Source organism: Saccostrea echinata, unplaced genomic scaffold, assembly GCF_033153115.1.
Source record: "Saccostrea echinata isolate AGI-Se365-2 ecotype Australia unplaced genomic scaffold, CSIRO_AGI_Sech_v1 ptg000057l, whole genome shotgun sequence".
Lineage (NCBI taxonomy): Eukaryota > Metazoa > Mollusca > Bivalvia > Ostreida > Ostreidae > Saccostrea > Saccostrea echinata.
In genome coordinates, this window is record NW_026889806.1 from 1,242,025 (window position 1) to 1,250,712 (window position 8,688).

Genomic DNA, 8,688 nt, shown 5'->3' on the forward strand with positions numbered 1-8,688 from the left:
TTCTGTTGAAGATAATGTCAGACATTGGGCTTTAATATGAAGAAGAAGACATGAACACTTTGTCAGAATGGATTATGAGGCCGTCCACCAAACAACCAGGCAATGAGTGGTACATTTATGTCAAGGATTTAATTATTTTTTGCATGTAGACTAACTAAAACAAATGTTTACATATGGTTACATCAATTTTTTTTCGGGTTCCTGTAGTCCTATTTTTTGTAAGTGCTTAATTTTAAGTGCAAAAAGGTCAACATGTTAGTTAAAAAATACTACGTTTTTGTATTGTTTTATATGAAACAGATACTCAGAAACAGGATATGTCAATAAATATTTTTATAGTATAAATCCTTATCTTTTATAATATTAATGAATAAGACATAAATTTATATTTCTTTGGAAAAAATTAGGTGGTCTAAACTAAAGTAAAGCAAGTGACTTTTTGAATTTTGAATTCACTATTCAATTTACATTAGGTTCTAAAATCAAGTACACTTCAATATTAAAACTTTCTCCTCGTGTTATTATGAAAAAAGTCAAATTGTTGAATCAATAAAAAAAAAATGGTGGAAATAGGTATATTGAGAAAAAAAAGAGGCGTCAAATTATCTACTTTTCTATAAATTCATCCAAATTAAAACGATCCCGAACGGAATTAGATAAAGAAGAAAGCAACAATGATTTCATCATGAAATTTGGCTGTTTTGTTTTAATATGGTTTACAAATTACTTGATTTATTCTCAGACATGTTTTCTAAGCGGCAGTTGTCTTTAATTTGTTTACTTGATAATTTTGCATTAATTTCGATAGGGATCAGGTTTATTTCAATTGAGAATGGTTTTCATCTTAAAAAATAGAAATATTTTCTAAAACCGGCTCAGAAAAGAAAATGTCAATTGATCGCATAAATATTTTTTTGAAATGGATACATTTTTACAGCTATGTTTGAAATTAGCATTTCGTAAATATGTCAGAGTTGATGATTTTTTTTTAAATGCAGAGTATAGAATATCAAGTGTCTTTTGAAGAAAGACTTTGAAACTGAGAGACAAAGCAATCACATCATTTTAAGAACAAATGTCATAAATCACCAAGGTTTTTTTGGAATTATCATATATAGACTTTTTTTGGCTTCTATAATATATATAATAGAAACACCTGCAAAGCGAGATTTTCATTTCTATTTTTAAAATAATACGAGGAAGGTGAAGGTGGCACTTTGAAAAAATGACATAAAAATTATGAACATATTGACATGTTCTTCATTATATGGATTGCTCTTTTACGTCAATTACAGTCTTATTTAGTTACAATACTATGATAAAGACAAGAAGAAATTTAAAACTATTGCCATTATTAGTCGCTGCATTACTAGCTGTATTATTTCAACACAAGTGTATGTTTAAGAACCTTACACTTGCGTTATGCTTGTAATTCGGAATTTACTGGATGGATGCAATACATAATTTGGAATATGACACTAGTTTTAATATATCAAATATAATAACTGATGATATTTAATTATATTGTGATTAAAATATCAATTGAATAGAAGTTTTAAAATTTGTATGCTAGAGTGACAGTAAAAACATCAAAGAAGATCGAAACCTTTTCAATACCCAAAATATATAATTATTTCTGCTATCTGATATGATAAAGAGATATATTAATCTTGATGTATATTTTAAGCAGTTAATATATATTTCTGCACAATTTGCACAAATATGTCGGACAGATAAAAAGACAGACAAAAGAACAAAAAAAAAACTTTAATGAGAAATGTGTCACACTTTATTTTAATACAGGATGCGATCCGTGACCTAGTTTCGTTGTGTACATGTATAATTTCAAGATTTATTTTTATGAAAATGAAAACAATCCCTCAAATAAATAATGAGTAACAAAAGAATTAAGAGAAGTTGTAAAATGTCATTTAGTTATAAAATATGCATGAAATGGTGTTCCTTTTGTTGAATAAGTAAATTTAATTATCTGATGTAAGAAATTTCTCATAACTATAGTGCAGGATTTCTTTGTAATCAGCCTTTAATTTATGGTTAATTTGAGATAATTTGACTATTTTGCCTGCAGTAAGATCCTATTCTATAAACTCTGTCCTTCAAATGTCGGAAATAAAAGTTAAGGGGCTTAACTCAGGTGAGTGTCAAGGCACGCGTTTTGGATTTGAAGAAGATAATGTTTGTGCCATCCACTGGCATCCAGTCCAGAACACACTGTGAGTTATGTAGGCTGCTTCATTATGCTGAAACCTTGCCTTTTCCACATTATTGATTTTTTCTGCAAAGGGTAGAAATTTCTTGTAACAATTTCAGGTATATTTCGGAATTGACACATTCCCTTTTGAGACTGGAAAGAAAAATGGGCTGGGGCAATGATTCCCCTTATGCTAAGGACCGCCTTTGATTTTAATCCTTAACCTTAGTCTATTCTATTGGCTTCCTTTTTTTAAAAAAAAATTCTTTATAACTTCCATTGATTAGTATCTTTGTGTTCTGGATTCGTTTTCTTTATTGTCCTACTCGCAAGAACCTGTGATGTACTTTGATACAACAGTTTCAACATCTGCTAATTGTTCCTAGTAAATTCTTAGGTAATTGTTTGTTTTTAATGATGTCAGATATGACCTCATAACTAATGTTTTGATGTTTATTCCCCTATTTTGGTATCAATAAAATCTTATGCCTTTTTAGTATAATTTGGTATGGAACTTTTATAAGTTTCTGTTTGCATATCTACAAAGTAAGGGGAGTAAATGGTTGCATGTTCTCTGAGACACCCTGTACAAACAAATAATGAAACTTTCAAAAGATTCAAACAAAGACTTTTTAACCGTAGCTCCCCTCCTCTCCTTCATGAAATCATGGGAAATCCATATAATGAGAAATATGTTCTGTATACACAGGTGACTATCTAAATGTAACTTACATGCACTAAGCAAGTGAGGTGTGTTTTATTTTACAATTTATGCACGGAATACGGCGAAAGCTTTTTTCCAGACGTACGGTAGGCCTGAGAGAAGATCTTGAAGTGGAAATAAGAGAAATACACTGTCCATTTCCCTCCAATTGAATATGATATACATTTTTGCGATCTTGTACGAAATAAACTTAATGTGCAAACAGATTTTAAATATTTTCGTATAATATATTCAGAAAATAATACATTATAAGAAAAGCTGCATTCTTTAAGTTTCATACATATATCAATTGTTTGTAATAAACCATTTTCCGTGAATACTATTGTCAGGCTAGATTTATAAGAAATTCGATGACTAGACAGGGACTTTCCTGTATATTTATAACAACATCTGATCCAGACTGTAGTACTATATAGATCCCAGCACAATCTACGAAGAGTAATCAAAATCAAAAGTCCATTGAAGCAATACAAATTTGGAGCAGAGCAAACACGGACCTCTAAACATACCAGAGGTGGGACCAGGTGCCATGTCAGAGGAAGGGGATATCAATTCGCCTGTCCACCCGTCTGTGCTGAAAAAGTCACGCTTAATAAAAAAGAAACCCTGTTAAGGGATGTTGGCTGTTTATTAAAAAAGGTGAAAATAACTGACAGTGATCGATCTAAATAAAAATTCTAACAAAAGATGAAAGATATTTATCCTAGATTAAATTCCTATAATTTTTGCTTCTGATAATGAATACATGAATAAGAATGATAACTAGAGACTGTATGCAGATATTTCAAAGAGGAGCGGAGGATTTATTTTCTAATTGTTGCCCACTATGTACAGAGTGTAGGAAAATGAATATTTAATATTTGCAGAAGGGATCGGATAAATGAAACAGAAAGTCAGTGAAATTGAGGAGCAATCCAGAAATACAACTGACTTGCCAGTTGTGAATTGGGGGAAAATGTAGGTCAGTATATTTAAAGCTGTTACAGAAGCGAAGTAGCACTAATACGACACATTTTTATTTTTTAATTTCAACACATTGATCTGTAAAATTAACATATTTTTAAATCCATGAAATGTATACATTAATTTGAACAATTTTAATTATAAATTGTAATTGTTTTTACTTTAATCTGTAAATTATACTCGATACAATAACCTTATCAGCAAATACAATCTATCATCAAGTCGAATGTTGACTAAACTTTTTTATACCATTTGTAAGGCCATTATTTTCACACTGAATTTTCTACGTATTTTTCCCTTAAACCGATCATGGCAAGGAGTACACGGCGGGTGCTATCGGTCGATAGGGGGTACTTACTCTCCATGGCACCTGATCCCACCTCTGATGTTTTAGAGGTCATTGTTCTGCTCCAATTTTGTATTGTTTCAATGGACGTTAAAGCTTGATTACATTCTCTTATCTTCATATTTCTCACTTTAATCTGCAATTTTTATACCTTACCGGTAATTTGTAAAATTTACACTTGTCTGTATAGTTCACACAATCAATACAGCACCTCGTACGTCATAAACAAACAAGGGCCATGAATCCTGCATGCTATAATTTAAGTTTTAAAGTTAATCTAAAAATATAATTAGGATTTAAGTTTAGTCTAATAATTAATTTGGAAAATAATTACGCATCAGATCTTAGAAACATCTAGTAAAATGTATAGATAAAACATAAAATAAATACCCTATTTGGCATGACTGATATAAACTATCATAAAATAATATGAGTATGATATCTTGTATGTTTGAATTCTTATATGCACTCATTGAATTAATTTTATCATTAATTTAATTGCAGAAGGCCAAAAAGAGAAGAAATTTGGATAAAATTAAATTTCAGATATATCTAGTAAAACAACAACTTATTGCTGTGCAGTTTGTAATTAATTCTTCCATCATAGCACATTTTAACAGTTGTCAGAGAGGAATTGGAATGGTTTCCAACCAGTTGTGACGGTGACGTGTAACAACTCCACATCAACACAGGGCTTTTTATCCTGCAACCTGTGTAATCGCCACAGCATAACCACTGAAACCGATTTATTGCCGTTGATTCAATGGTATTTCCTTGACAATACCTTCTAAAATTATTTGGATTTTAACTATTGTATTTTACATCATGACCATAGGCCCCAAAACAAAAGATGACAAAATTATTGCCGTTGATTCAATGGTATTTCTTTGACGCTACATTCTTAAATGATTTAGATTTTAACTATTATATTTTACATCTTGACCATAGGCCCCAAAACAAAACAAAAGATGACAAAAAGATTTAGATACGTAACGGTGTTCGTCGTTTTTTACTTAAGAAATATATACTGCATTGAATTTCTATTCTCGACAAGTCGCCGATGAAAACTATTAAGCCGTTGAGCCAAAACATGCAACTCTTACTTCTATATAAAACTACATCAATACATTAAGGGGAATTAAACTGAAAAGCGTTTAAAATATGTCAATCAATGTTTAACTTCTAAACAAACAGATTCAAGTGTTAATGAAAACAACCTAGCACAAAAAATGTCGACCAGTTTGACAGTTGATTATTCATGAAGGATTATGCATGTCCTTACAGTGGGGTTTTCTGTGTAAGAGAGGGATATATTTGTCCAGACAATACAGAAAAATACGGGACAGTGTGTTAAGTCACCTCACAAAAACGTTACTTAATGACATTTTGCTGACCAGCGCATGTTCATATCTGTCTGACATGCAGAACAAATTGCTCCAAAGATGACAAATAAATCATAAGAATATGATCTTAGACATTATATCAGCTTATGCACAATTATTGTCCATTATTACTGATCTTAGCGATTGTCTGAGCACCACGATGTTAAGGATTATTTTCATTTCCTTATATGTAGCAGTAGTACTCGTTTATTGTGATGAAAATTACTCTGATGATAGGAACGAGGATGATTCAAATCAAGCAACTTATCGCTCAAATTGTAAGTGATCTGCAGAAGTATGTGCGTGTCATTGAATAAAAAGTAAAATAAATGTCTGATTATATATTCAAATTATAACATAAAGGTAAGGTGGAAAGTTCATATCACATATAAATCTCATATTGTATACATTTGTACGTTGATACATGTAACTTGACGTTAAAATGTTGAACAGAAATTCTGAAGTTCTACAATGAAGACTTACAAAACATTTCCAAAACATTTCCAAATCACAATTTCGAAATGCATTTTCCCTAACAAAAACTTACTATAATTAATCATAGTGTAATATAGTTAACTTCAGTAAATACTTTAATACTTTGATTTACCATAAAACTTTACTTTAGAACTTTTTTTAAGATTTAGAGCATTTATTTAATATTTCCTAAAATACATTTGAATGATATAAATGTTTGAAATAATATAGAAATATTCATGTAATATTTCCTTTTATTGTAAGAGAATTCCTTGTAGGAATTTTAAAAAAATTAAAATATAACGATCTAAAATTCATAGTAAAAATACTTTGATTTACTGTTGTGAAAACTTTTATTTACTACAGTGAAAAAGTTGATACTATAGTAAACTATAGTTAAATATAGTTTACAATAGTCCAATTTTTCCTTTTTCTGAAAGTTCAGCAGGTAAATTATTTTTAATCCATATTATCTATTTAAACGCGTCTAATTATATTCTAAAATATTTTTTGAAACCCCAACAAAAATTAGATATTGATTACACAGTATCCAGAATCAATATTTAAGTACCAGAGTATATCAAAGTATCGAAGTATCTGCTACTTTTAACATACATGTAGTTAACCATACCTAAGAATGGTAATTTTTTTTTTCGTTTTTTTAAAGTTTTTTTTTTCAAAGTTTTTGATTCATCAGTTGTTCATTTGTATTGTTTGTAGTTTGTATTTTTTAGATCGATCAGTTTTGTTATCTTCACCCTCTTCATTATTAATTGTTGTTGAACCTTTCTATTTTAGCTTTAAGTCCAATGGATTTGCCACTAGTGAGATGTAAGTATTAATCGTTAATAACGAGTTTTCAACAATTCTTATTTCTTCGTTTTCTAGAATTTTTGTAGTGAATCTTTTTTTTATGAGTATTTTATCCATTAACTGTTTAAAACAAAAATATGATAAGGATAATGATAGGAAGATTCTTTTTTTTTTTTTAACAATGGCTATATATATACATTCCGACATTTTCAGTTACTCGTTTGCAAGTTAGCTTTTGAGATAATGTACTGCGCATGCCTAAAATAAATGTATTTGGTTAAATCCATTCGAATTGTACTGCTTTTAAAATGATTAATATCTATTAAAAATACATGAATAATACATTTCTCGTTACAGTTGACTTCAACGACCCTCTTTGTGCTTTCTGTGACTACATATACGACTTCGCTGCTCGGCGTCGATGTAGAATACAATATTGTATATAGTCGTTCCGGAAGTACATCATCGTGTGCTTATGCATGTTTCTGTCTCCAAAAAAAAAATAATGTTTTATTTTGATTTTAAACACGAGTAGTGGTAAGATACTAGTATATCACAAACAACAATGAGTAGTCCTATATATTTTTGTATACATGGGGACTGATGTAGTTCATTATATGAGATTTCTGAAACAATGTCTCAAAAATAATGTTTGGGGATTTCACTAATGTTACAGACACCGTGCATATGTATGTATTCCTTAGTCTTTTATCTCTGTTTTTTTCCGTATTTTCAGCTTCCAATAAAGCTTAACCGTTTATTTACTTTTGAATTTATGTCATTCGATATAATCCTGATAATGAGAATTACTAGATGAGAAGAGAAAAAAAAGAAACATTTTATTTACAATAATATATAAAATTTTGTAAGTTCAAAATTTTAAATGAGAAAGAAGTCATAAAATATCGTTTAATTCATGTCATTCTTTCTTGATGTACTTATATGAAGAATTTAGAAGACATATTATAAGTAATATCCTCAATTTTGACCTGAATTTGGGTTGTTGATGACATTCTTATTATAGTGTCAGAAGTTTCAAACTATATGACCATTAAGTGATTGAATGTAGACTTTTGGAATGATATATATAGAAGTAATTCAGACTAGATGTTTGGATCTCTTTATTGGGGGAAAGAGTGATGGGCGTGTCCTTCCTTACGTCCGTATGTCCGTAACACTTGGAGATAGCCATCTCGTATCCGTTACTCCTCTTACACCACTGCATCCGATTTAATGAAACTTTCACTAAATCTTTATTATTGGCATTGTGTATCTTCTAATTTAAATTTTAATCGTACAGATACTGTACGTGTACATAAATTGGCGTATTCAAAATTTAGCGCTATCACTGGGTATGAGGTTGCTGGCGTAATCATGAAATAGCGCTACACATGTCCATGCCGTGTATTGTATTTATAAATGATTTCTTAGTGGTATTCATGAATTAGCGCATTGGTGTCATCACCAAAGCCGCTAAAATATGAAGCCTGCTTTTTTAAGTAAACATACAGTATTTTGAGTTTCCCATTGCAAAAAATGTACATTATCATTCTTTCTGTTATATACTGAAACGCAAAAGAAACGCAACAAGCAGTAATCTAAAACTATTTGAATTTTTTATCTAATGATTTTCAAAAATGAATACACAAAGGTAAAACTTGATTTGAAAACATCAAAGATTAGATAAAAATGTTAAATGATTATCTTTTAACTTCAGAAAGTAACACATGACTGTTAAAACACCCCAAACCCCAACCCAACCCGCCATTAAATT